Source organism: Mustela erminea, chromosome 3 (assembly GCF_009829155.1).
Source record: "Mustela erminea isolate mMusErm1 chromosome 3, mMusErm1.Pri, whole genome shotgun sequence".
Lineage (NCBI taxonomy): Eukaryota > Metazoa > Chordata > Mammalia > Carnivora > Mustelidae > Mustela > Mustela erminea.
Window position 1 is genome coordinate 59,778,517 of NC_045616.1, and position 13,784 is coordinate 59,792,300.

Below are 13,784 nucleotides of genomic sequence, written 5' to 3' on the forward strand. Positions count from 1 at the left end.
AAAAGCTGTTCTTGTAGCCAAAGCAAGGCCCAGGAAATGTATGAGGTGGTGGGAATGAAGACCATTGTCTTCCTTGGCCCCAACCCCCTTAGCCACCAGGTATATAGCACTGAACTCCATATGGCAACCCTGTTCCAGTGGCATAATTCCTATTTATTAGAAGAACTAAAACGTACAGAACTATTGATTAAGCCCCAAATATGATGATGATACTTCTTTCCAAATACTTAAAAACAAAGTTTAAAATAATCCCATGACATAAACTAAGCAAGTCAATTAACCTGGTGTTTCTCAAAAGGGCTATGGTGGTGCTAAGAATGATCAAAGCCACAAGAGAAAAAGAGTGTATCTTCTAAGAGTACATGAATTCTTTGATACAGGAAGACATTATTTTTTTATGAGTTCAAATGCAAATATACTATATTGTGGTGGACCAGTTTAGTCTGATGGCTCATTCTTCTCAACAGTTGGCCTAACTGTAAAATGCAAGAGTTGGTTTCCATGACCTCTAAGGTCTTTTCATACTCCAATATGTGATGATTTTTTCCTCCTAACTAGTTAACATCCTCATCTTTTTCCTCTAGATTTCAGAGAGAGGTCATTTTTTCTATTTCTGTAAGGTCACCTTCCTTAATTCATATTCTGGCTGCTGGCAGCTTTTCACCCCCTTCTCAGATCCTTTTAAGCACAAAGTGGGGCCCCTCCCCCTCCGCCCCTGCAGTTCCTGCTCAGCCAGCAATTTCCTCTGCTCTCCCTCCACCTATGTTCTCTAGAGTTTGTCACCTTCCTTATCCCAAATTTAAAAAAGGAAAACTGGAGGAGGGAACAAAAGACAGAGTAGCCCTTTCTTGTGAGAAAAGAGACTTCCATCCTCCATTTGACTTTTCCCTCAATTACTGCTGGTTTGACATTTTTTTCCCCTCCTTGTGAGAAGTCCCTCCTGAACTCTCTTCTCATTTGGAGTTTGAATTATTTTGCATTCAATGACTTTTCAGCTTTTGAGTTAACATTTAACCACTTTGCCTGTCATCCTCCCTTCCTTTTCCTCCAGAGTGCTCTAAGAGAGCCGAGAGGAGTTCCCCCTACTTAAAGTCATATCATCACTTAGAGTGGAATTTGCTGAAACTTGAACAGAAATCTGACTGGTTTCATCAAGCAAGAGAAGCAGGCATGTAAGCCTAACGTTGCCGAGTTTATAATCTGCATTTTTGTCAAACTTTTGACATAATCTCACACACACACACACACACCCCACTCCTAAAAACTGTATTTTTAGGGATTGGGTTGGGATTGGAAGATTTTGCCATGCAGAGAACACTGGCATAAGAGAGAAAACAAAAGATAGCCATAAGAAAATTCATCTTTCGGGGTGCCTGGGTGGCTCAGTTGGTTGGGTAGATGCCTTCAGCTCGGGTCACATTCCTGGAGTCCCAGATGGAGTCCTGCATTGGGCTCCCTGCTCACCAAGGAGTCTCCTTCTCCCACTGACTTCTCTCCTCTCATGTTCTCTCTCTCTCATTTCTCTCTCTCTCTCTCCCTCAACTAAATAAATTAAAATCTTTAAAAAGAAAAAAAAAGAAGAAAATTCACCTCTCAATGGAGAAGAAAGAAACCACAGTGGGCTTTCTAGGGAATCATTGTAAGACAACTCATATTTAAAATTTTAATAATTAAATGTAGACTAAGAAATACTGACAAAACTTCCAGTTTTCAGAAGGCTTATCAGCTATTAAATCATAATCTGATCAGGGCACACCATAGAACAATCTCTCAAAGACAGGTGAATGGTCAAGATCTTGCAAAAAAGGATCAGTGTAAAAAAGTACTCATTTATATATTTAGGGAGACAGAATTTAAGTTATACTTAAATTATTTATTTTTTTAATAAAGTAAGTAAATTTAATTTAAGTTATACTTAAGTTATACTTATAAATTAATAATATCCACATTTTTTTATGTTCCTGCAAGTGTACAACATCATTAATCATAGGAAAATACAAATTAAAACCACAATGAGATACCTCAGTGCTTCCACTAGACTAGTCGGTAGGCAACATAGAAGTCAGATAGGTTTATTAAAGAAATTAACCTGGTTCAATTATTGGGCCCCAAACTAGAATGAATGGTTTTGTATATGTAGAAAGGATGTTGGAAACCAAAGTGTGTGTACAGTAATGATGACAACAATGGCAGCAATACTGCTAATAACAGTGGGGGGAACCACAGCTACTCTTTACAGTACCTACTCATGTGCCATATGTGGGGAACAGGCGGGGCACAAAGAAAGCACATTAGGAATGGAAGCAATGAGATTAAAAACAAAACAAAACAAAACAAAAAACAAAAACTCACCAAAATAATTGTTATTGAGTTTCTGGATAGTGAAAAAGACAGAGAAAAATCAAGACTTCTCAGCTTAGAGAGACATAGGCTATATGGGGATTTGATTAGAGTTTGTACAACTCTAAAAGATTTTAGTCAGTTTTATGTCAAAAAAATTTAGAGAAACTAACTCTGAAACATTATAAAGTAACTAAATAAGATAGAAATACATATAAAGTGAAAATAATTAGGATTGTGTAGTATTGGCATAAAGGCAGACCTGGATCAATGGAACAGAATAGAGAAGTCACACATATATGATTCATTGATTTTTAACAAAGATGCCAAGGCATCTCAATGGGGAAAGGATAACTGTTTTAACAAATAGTACCAAAACAGTTGGTCAACTCTATGTAAAAAAATGAATCTTGACCCTTACCTCACACCATATACATAAGTTAACTCAGAATGAACCATGATTTAAAAACAAGAACTAATAACTATAAAATTTCTGGAAGAAAGCATAAAAATCTTAGTAACTTTGGGTGATTAAATGAAACACAAAGAGAAACTATGAAATAAGAAAAACAATAAACTGGACTTCATCAAAATAAAATGTTTGCTTTTCAAAAGATACTGTTACAAAATGAAAAGGCCAAGCTACAGATTGAAAAACATATGTCAGACAAAACACTTGTATTTAAAAACCTGTTACAACTCAATAATGAAAAGTCAATTCAACTTAAAAATGGACACTTCAAAAAACTTTCATAGCAAATAACACATAAAAAATAATCAATATCATTAATCGTCAAGGAAATGCAAATTAAAACCACATTGAGATACCTCTATATATCCACTAGAACGGCTAAAACGAAAAAGACTAACCAAGCTAAATATGGGCAAGAAAGTGGAAAAATCGGAACTCTCATACACCCCTGGTAGGAATCTTAAGCAGTTCAACCACTTTAGAAATTTTGGCAGATCCTTTAAAACTTTAAACATACATCTATCACACGATCCAAATATTTCACTCCTAGGTATTTGCCCAAGAGAAATGAAAGCATCTGTGTGTACATAAATTTGTATGTGAATGTTCATAGCAGCTGTATTTGTAATAGTCCCAAACTAGAAACAACCTAAATTCCCATCAACAGATAAACAAATAGAACATATCCATGCAAAGAAATACTACTCAGCAAGAAACAGGAATGAACCATTGATATATACAAGATTGTGGATGATTCCTAAAATGCTTAGGCTGAGTGAAAGAACCAGACCCCTCCCCAAAAAGCATATACTGTATGATTTCACTTATATAAAATTCTAGAAAATGCAAATCAACCTGTAGTGATAGAAGGCAGATCAGTGATTACTTGAGGATAGGGTCATGCAGGGAGTGGGATTGGATTACAAAGGGGAACAAGGAAACTTTAGGGTAATGAATGTGGTCACTATATGAAGTGGGGTGATGATTTTATGGATGTGAATATATGTCAAAACTCATGACACTGTACACTTTGAGTATGTGCAGTTTATTGTTTGTCAATTATACTGCAAAAAAAAAAAAAAATGAAGGGGAATTTTAGAAGTTTCTACTAGATGACCCCTTGGAAAATGAAAGGATTACTGCATTTTACAGTTGTTAGTAAACTAAGAGAATGCTTTACATCTGGGCAAAAACTGTAAATACTTCAGGGACGTGAATTAGTGCATTCTTTAATATTAAGGGGAGCTTAGGAATCTTACTTCTTCCATCCCAACCCCTCAGCCCACTAACGCCTGAAAGAAGAGACCCTCTGTGACAGTGCCTGCTGCCGAAGACGGAATATTGAGTAAGACAAAGATCTACATGCAAGAGGCATTTATCGTAGTTCTGTGGATTTTTAGTTCATCAGGGCAGATGATATCTCTTGCATAAGGTTCATAGGCTAAAGGCTTATTCTATGAATTACAACCCAAGGATGTTACAAATCGAAACATATGCCACACTTGTCATGTTGAATTGCTGCTGATCCCCCAGCAATCTGCTGTGTATCCTCAAAAGGCCAGATCCCTAAATCTTGTTCAAGACACGAGGATCAATGGTGTTAATGAAATCACTCCTGTTTGCGGGATCAGCATTTTCCAGGTCTTCTCTAAGACTCGGTTAAGGCAGAGGCAGCACAAGAGCAGAGCACTGGGAGGAAGGGAGGAGACCGAGTTTCTAGTCCCCACTGAACACCCTTTACCTACTGAATCAGAAAATCTGTGATTCAAAAGAAGCTCTTCAGGTACTCCAGGTAATATCCTGGAGTGTGAGTGTCCAGGATATTCAGCTTGGAGAAGAATCTTTTTCCTCAGCTCTTAGGGGTACACAGTGTGCTCGAATGTATACAGCTAAAAATTTTCTGCGGGAGAGACTCCAGGAGTCATCTGTCTACACAATTGGCAAATGACTCATTGTACAAGCCCTGGTTCCTGCTCCTAGCTCAGATTTCTAAGCACCTGCTGGGACTCTTCTCCATGGATGTCTCCCTGAGATCTCAGATTGTGTTTCTCCCCCAGCTATTACCAGGCCCTGACTACATGAGTGGTATTAACCATTGGTATTAACCATTAACCAATGGTATTAACCATTCTCCAGCCGGGGAACCTTGGTACTCTCTTCAAATCCTCCCACATCTTCACTTTTCACATACAGTCACCAAATCCTATTGATTCTAAATCTCCAATGTCTATGCTTCCCCACATGTAAGGGCTTTCCAGGTGTATTGGGATTTGCTAACCACTTTACCTATGTTAAACCACTTTACCTATGTTCATTTAGTTCCCACAGTAAACCATGGAAGGTGATATTATTATCATCTCCATCTTACGTGGAGGAAACCAAGGTTTAGAGAAGCAGAGAAAAGTCCCTAGAATCATGTGGCTGTGATATTTCAAAGGCAGATCTTGAACTTAAGTCTGTCTGAAACTGAAATCAAATTCTGGACTTTAACCACCCACATCTCCTTTTTTCCCAAAGGAGTTCTAAAAGCAGGACTTAATCATTACTCTCTTAGTGACAGTTTCTAGCTGGTACCCAGGGTTCAATTCATCCTTTATAATGCCTCAGGGATCTTAGCAGGAAAAGCATGCATCCCAACACTCTAAAGTCTTCCATGAAATTTCATTGCCTAAAGAATAATTCTAAACCCTTAGTGCCTAAGGCCCACCACACTCAAGCTCCTCTCTCTCTCCCAATCTTGCCTTCCACTCCATTTCTCCAACTTAAATCACATACTACACTTTAAATCTGTTATTGCTCATCAGCTCATGCGACCTGAAGGACCATCACCAGTCACCTGGACATTGATGCTTACCATTTAGATTCTCCCACTGTTTTATAAGTTGGCAAATAAAAAGTCCACCAGTATGGATCAGTTAAGGCAATTTTACAATGAAATTGAGGAATAACTTCCTTGGTGACTGAGTGTGGAATATTGTATTATTTTCCACAAATATTCCATGCTGCTCCCAGTGGGAGGATGACGTACTTACTGACAGCAAACTTGACCATATGACTGACTTTGGCCAATGGAATTGCAGCGGAAGAGCCTTGGATCACTTCCAAGCAGAAGTTTTAAGGGCTAATGGGTGGTTCATGGAGCAGGTCCTTATCAAGAGATAAAGAGCAATGTTGTAGTTAGAGCCAACTGGTTCATCAGTCTGGAACCCAGAAAAGGGGTAAGACGGGACAGAACCACAGCCAACCCACAATGGACATAAAGCGAAAGCAAGAAATAAATTTTGGATCTATGGAGCTGTCCAGGGTTTTGTTATTGAAGCACTATCCTGACTAAATAAATGGGGACTTTTCTTCACTCTACTTTAAATGGAAGCAGTCAGCCCTTGTCTGCCTCCCTGACATCAAAAGCAGTAGAGCTGAGCCAATAGGGTGGGTGTTTTCTGTGTAATGAGAAGAGGCTTCAACTAACTAAGTCTTGGCCCCTCCCTGGGACAACCTACACAACCTAGACAGATAAATCACTATCGCACTCGCCACAGCCACAGCCACAAGAGGAGCACCATCTACAACAACCTCCCATCAGAGGGGAAGGTAGAAGAGAGGATGCTCTGTCCGTGGTCCTTACCTCCAGCAGGTTCCTGTCTGAGGAGCCTCAGTATCTAGAACTCCATGTAATTGGCTCACCTGGCTCAAGAAGTTGGTAGGTGTTGCTTCTCCAACCTGAGCTGGTATGCCCCAGAGTAAAGCCAGAGGACTGAGAGGAAATCCCCCCCTTACCCCACACACACCTGTCTTGGTTTATGAAGCTCTATACACAGACTGGGATTAACCTCAGAAAAGGCAGAAAGACTCCTGGTATGGGTAGCTTCCCTACTGGCTTCCTCAGGGATGCCCACATGTGCTTTACACCTCCCAGTGATCACTGACACAGTGATCTCTGCACTTTCTGTAATAACTTACCCAAGAGTGCCCACAATAGTGCTGGACCAGTTCCTGAATGTCAGCTCTAATGACACTTCCTCCACAAAGCCTTTCTTCATCCAGCTGTCAGCTTTCTTCTCATTCTGGAGAGCAGAGGGTGCTGTGCCAGATTGATTGAATCCTACATCACAGCAATAGCCTTGAGTAGCCACATTTATCATAATGGAATGAGAATATCTCACACTTTCTCTCTTGTGTTTTAAACCTAGCATGGATTGACCAAAGCCAATTTAACATACACTATCAAATGAAGCATGACGTTAGCTTTAAGCTTAGTTGCTAAAAGATGACCTCATTATCATTTCAAAATCCAAAACTTTGTATTAACCAGCTAGACTCTGTAAACTTTGTTCCCTGAAGAAAGAGAATCATCACTAAGCCTCAGACTTGTGCTCAGTCATTACGGAGTGAAGAATAGAATAATTGTATGACAAACACTTTAGTGACAAACCACACTTAAAAGGTATAGTATCTTCCAATCCTAAAAACCTGTTCAGGTTCCATGATGATGGGAAGATACTTAACATTATTAAACTGTACCCTTAAAAATGGTAAAATTCATGTTATATGGGTTTTTTTCTCACACATTAAAAAAAAATCCCGGTCTAGCTAGATCTATATAATATAACTTGCAAGGCCTTTGCACCTCTGAATCCCCATACGTGGCCATTCTGCAGCTAAGTGTAGCTCTATCTTTGCTCCATCCACATAGCTGCTCGGGTCTCCAGCTGGGACACTCACCACACCAGTGGACCTCTGAGTTCCTCAGCCTGTGTGTGAATGCCCTGAAGTGGCTGGAGCAGAGTCCCTGGGTGACTAAAAACAACAGAAATTTATTCTCTCACAGTTCTGGAGGCAGACATCCAAAATCAAGGTGTCACCAAGGTTATGCTTCCTCCTAGGGTAGTGTTCTCCTTGTCTCTTCTGAGGCTGCAGGCAATCCTTGTCATTTCTTGACTTGTGATGATGCACTGACCCAACCTCTGCTTGCCTCTTCACATATGCTTTGTCCCTGTGAGTCTGTCTGGGTCTCCAGATCTCTCTCTCTCTCTCTCTCTCTCTCTCTCTCTTTATGAGGACACCCCTCATTGGATTCAAGACCCATCCTATCCCAGGTGATAACATCTGCAAAGGCTCTATTCCCAAATAAGGTCATGTTCATACGTACCAGACTTGGGACTTCTCCATATCTTTTCATGAGATGTAATTCAACTCACAACAGTCTGAGGCATTTTTTTCCTCCAAATTTTTTCAGCTATGACAATAATCAGAGATTTTCAACAGGAACATTGGAAAGAAAGTAAACAAAAAAGAGCAGCAGCAACAAGAGTAAGTTCAAAAACATGAAAATGGAAATGTTTATTCAAAGATTGCTGAAATCTGGTCGCAATTTGACTGGACTGCCAGGACTCATGACGTTCCCCTGGGGGGCTCCTCCCCAAAGGATCCTTCTCCTCTGGTCCTCCTGGGGCTCCAAGCCCTCCAGGCCCAGGTGCCTTCCTAGATGCTCAGCACAGGGGAGGAGCCATGAGGAATAGTACACCAACGGCCGTGCTCGCGCAGGACCTCTCTGGCTGCCCTATATCCTTCCTCCTTCTCCTGAGAGAACCCGTTCCTCCTAGATGCTTATAATTACTGCCCAAGCCCTGTGGTTCTAGATCCAGCACAAACCATACAGGGGCCCTTTCTTTGGCTCGAGCCGATGTTCCCCAGGGCCAGTGTGAGAGGTAGGGGCCGACAGGAACCTGTGAGCCAAAGGACCGCCACTGTGGCAGGGATGCCAGCTAGCCCTTTGCAATATTTCAGATCCACTCGCAAAGACCATTTTTCTGCACTTTACGGGGTATAGTCTTAAATTTGGTTACCTTTACGAAGATGAGATTTATTCTTCAGAACCATAGCAACCGAGGACCCCCAGCTGTACCTCTGAAGGGTCTGTTCCCTGAAACTCTGCTGTCACGGAGCCCAGGTGGTACCTCTAGCTCAGTCTACTCTGGCTTGGGAGAGGCAGCTCCAAGTACTCTGCAGCCTTTCTGAGTTAAATCTTTAAATTAACCCTTTAGAGCGAAAATTCCACCTCCCCAGCTCTGCTTCTCCCTTTCTCTCCTCCTTCATTGGCTATGAAAACAAAACATGAAGAATTAGGGGGGGAGGGGTACAGTATTTAGGAGCTGTTTCCTACTACCATTTCCTCCCCCCCACCAAGCAAGTTCGACTTCTAGAGCATATTATTTTCATTTTATTCTTGTATCCTCTATAGCTTACAAAAGAACAAATGGCAGTAGCAAAATCAAAGAAAAAAGGAATTCATGGACTAAAAGAGAAACCAGGAGTAATGTGTTGAATATAAGAAGTACCTGCCCCCATTGCTTGCCTTTCTGGTTTCAAGTCCAAGAAATAAATAGGCAGGCTTTTATATTGAAATTTTTAAATGTATCCCCAGATAGCCAATCTCACATTCATGTCAAGTTTCAATCTCCTGAATTCTGCTGTCATTAGGAAAGTAAATAGTTTTTAAAAATCAATGAAGTTTATTAGAAAAAAAAAGTTAAATAAATATATTTTAACAGTGTTATTATTAGCTTCTGAACTGCAGAATCATGGTACTTTAAAAGCCCACTCTCTGCATGTTTCTTCAGGCTGTGTTTAAAGCCTTGAAAAATTTGTACATTTTTACCCATAGTTCTATTTCTAGGAGCTCACTTAAAGAAAATAAAGAAATATATGTGCAAATATTTATGATCAAAGACATTCATTTTAGAATCATTTATAATAACCAAAAGTTGGAAACAAATGTCCAGCTTCAGAGTATTGGTTAAGTAGTAGATGGTACATCAATAACAGGGACCATTTAACACACATTAAAAACTATAATTTTAATAACTATTTAAGGATATGAAGGAAAGTTCACAGGTATACACAGTTATACACATATACACATACCACATGTGATTCTCTGGCTGCTAGTAACAACAAAAGCCAATTTGAGATGGCTTAAGCATTGTATCAAAGGTCACACTGCAGTTCATTAGGGAAGGGGTGATTTTGTTTTTAAAGATTTACTTATTTATTTTAGAGGGAGATTGAGAGAGAGCAAGAGAGAGCACATGGTGGGGAGGGGAAAAGGGAGAGGGAGAGAGAATCTGAAGCAGACTCCACACTAAGTGCAGAGCCCATCTAGGGGTTACATATCATGATCCTGAGATCTCGACACCAGGACCTTGAGCCAGAACCAAGAGTCAGAGGCTCAACCAACTGCACCACCCATGTGCCCTGGGATGATCTTTAATAATTGGGGCTGAATCAATTTTTTTTAATGAGAAAAAGCCAACATTTTGAACTCTACCTCATACTATACACAATAAACTAATTATATATGTTTTATATATATCAATTCTATATATGTAGATCTGAGAACAGATATATATAAAACCTAACTATGAAAGTTAAAATAAAACAATAAAACTTTTAAAAAGAAACATGAAATTATCTCCATGACCATAGAGTAGGCAAAGCTTCCTTAAATTGAACATAAAAACTAACCATAAAGAAAAAAAAAAAAGAATTCTGCTAAAATGAACTTCTGTTTATCAAAAAATATCATTAAAAGGTTGAAAAATTAAGTGACAGAGTGGAGAAAGGATGCTTGCAAAATATATACCCAACAAAAACCTCATATTCAGAATATATATTCAGAATATATGAATATGAATATAAAACCTCATATTCAGAATATATATTCTGAATATATATTTTTGAAATCCTACAAAAAGAAAAAAAGAGACAATACAGTAGAAAAATGAGCAGAAGATTGGAACAGAAAGTTAAAAAAAAGAAAAGATACCCAAATGGCCAATAAATATATATGAAGGTGTTCAACTTCTAAAACCATCAGGGAAATGCAAACGTAAACCACAGTGTGGTATGAGTATGTGCCCATCAGAATGGCGAAACTGAAATAGACAATACCAAGTGATGGCAAGACTTTGAAGCAACTGGAACTCCTCATGGAATGCTGGCTGCAGTATGAATCAGAACTTTTTACTCCAGAAGTAACTTTATACTTCAGAAACACTTTGGCAGTGTCTACTGAAGTTGCGCATGGATAAATCTCACAAATATAATGTTAAGCAGAAGAAGCCAGAAACAGAGACAACACATACTGTGTGATTCCATTTGCATACATTTCCAAACCAGGAAAAACTAATCTGTGGTTCCTTTCAGATACAGGTTCCTTGAAGAAATGGGAGTAACAGGGAGTCACTTATGATAATGTTCTTTTTCTTGATATACACATATGACCTGTCTATACATATGTCAACTTTGAAAAAAATTCATCATGCTATAAACTTGTGATGCACTTTTCTGAATGCGCGTGATGCCTCAAAAGAAAGCTATTTTAATGATTTAAAAGGATTGAGGTTTATTTAACTCAAGCAACAAAAGGTTCAGAGGTAAGCAGTAGAGAGCCAGAATGGTTTCTCATCCGTGGCATTGAGAAAGAATCCAGGCTCCCGGATGTTTAGTGCGTGAATTTTATCCTCAAGGTTGCAAGTTTCCTGTGGCACTTCTATGCATTATATTTGCATCAGGGAAAGGCAGAAGGCAAGAGGCCTGAAGCCAGAGAACATACCATGGGAGTCCAAGTCTGCTTGAATGCAGATACTTTTTTTCTGTCATCATAATTTTCTACAGTTTCCAAAAGTTCCATAATCATATATATTAATGTTTTTTTCAAAAGAAGGCTTGCCAAATTGGATGCGAATAAAGTAAAATCATGTTCTGATTTTGACTTCAGGCCCTCTAAAGGTAATTCACAGGGTTTCCTGTGAGGCTGAATAATTGCAGAATCCCTGTTATGCCCATAGGGGCAGAAAAGTAGCCCCGCACTTATTCTTGGGAGGAGGCAGAACAATATATTGCTCCTTGATTGCCATATTATACGGTGCATACAAAGGCCTTGTGTGGGGGCCCCTAAAAGCTATTCTTTGGGAGCAGAGGTGTTTCTGACCTGAAATGACTTGGGGAAAATGGCAGCATCCCACACAGCCAGGGTTTGGTGTGTAGGTGTCTGCCGCTGCTGTTCAACACTCAGATGCATATTTTATCCATTTTCTGGAGCTCTGCAGGGTAGAACTTAGCTCAGAATAATTAAGGAGAAATGTAAATCAAGAAAGAAGCTTGGTTATGGTTTAATTCACTGAAAGAAGACAAAAGTAAAAAGCAGCACAAATGATAATTTCAGGAGTTGATTTCCTGAAAGATACTATTGATCACCAGTTTTTCTTAAGAGAACCACCTTGAAATGGCTTGTGCTTTGAAAGTATCAAGTATATTCACCCTGTCTGCATGATAATTCTTGACCCTGGGGCTTCAGTTCTTCACTCGCCTTCAGTCATCAGTACCTGAGGAAACTTACCAACAAACTCCATCAGAGGAATCTGCTCCCAGGATGCAAATGTTTTTCTCCCTCTGCCTTACAATCCAAGACCCATTCGGAGATAGCCCTCAACTTTTCCAATGAAGAGAAGTGGGAAGTTGATAACTCGTTGTTCTGAATTATGAGAAAGGAAGTTCTGTTAAGGGGGAAAAAAACTCATATGATTTTCAGACTTTATTCTCAGTGATAGTTACTTACTGCCCACTTTGTATGAGGCCTTCAGCTAAAACCTGGGGTATTCAGAGAAGATCTCTCCCACTACAAAAGCCCTGCACGGCTCTCCCCTTCCTTCCCACACAACTATACTGATCTTTGAATCCCTCTGAGGGATCAGGCTATTTCTCATCTCCTCACCTCTACGCTGTACCTGCAATACACTTCTTTTTCCTCCTCCTGCCCCAGACCCCATTCCCCTCAATCTGCCCAACTTTTACTCAGTGGATCTTGGTTTGTACGTTTCTTCTAAGAAAGCCCACCTAAGTCCTCCCAAGTTCCTCTGCCTAAAATTTCATTTAAAACTTCCTTCTACTGAGTACACTCAAAAGGGCACAGGAGATAAAACTCACACAGGGGTGAGTCTGTCTCAGGAGACTTGCTTGTGCACAACACTAGTGACATACAGCTGACATTTATTATTACTTGGTCAGAGCAAAGAGATATGTTCTCTCCATACCCTGGGGTCCCAGGACTGTTCTGGCCTATGTGCTGACCACAACACCTGTGTTCCTATCTCGGCCTCCTGCATCTTACTCCTCTTGGTTTCCAGCAGGAATCAGCATGGTGTCCTGACATGGCAGATGTTAAAAAGTACAACTAAATGGAACATAGTTAAATGTGATTATATTGAATAGACTTTAAAATAAACTGGGCACCAAGATTACCCCATGAAGGGGTTTCTATTCAGTATTCCCAGCTGGGTTTATAGAGGTGATTAGATTTCATAGTGAATACGGAAATAATGCATTCTTTCCCATGATACCTCCATGGAAAACTCGAGGCCCATTAGTGAAGTTGGTGCCTTTAAAACCAAAGCAGTTTTATAGAGAGGAAAATTTGGAAGTCAACTTCCAAATGAGTATCTATGGATGACAAACTAGCTTAAGATTCATCTTTCCAAACAGTATGGAGGTTCCTCAAAAGTTAAAAATAGACCTACCTTACGACCCAGCAATTGCATTACTGGGTATTTACCCTAAAGATACAAACGTAGTGATCCAAAGGAGTGTCTGCACCCCAGTGTTTATAGAAGTAATGTCCACAATAGCCAAACTGTGGAAAGAACCTAGATGTCCATCAACAGATGAATAGATAAAGATGTGGTATATACATAAAATGGAGTACTATGCAGCCATAAAAACCAAAATCTTGCCATTTGCGATGATGTGGATAGAACTAGAGGGGATCATGCTAAGCACAATAAGCCAATTGGAGAAAGACAATTATTGTATGATCTCACTAATATGAGGAATTTGAGAAACAAGGGGAAAGGAGAGAAAAGTGAAACAAGATCAAACCAGAGAGGGGGACAAACTGTAAAAGATACTTTACCTC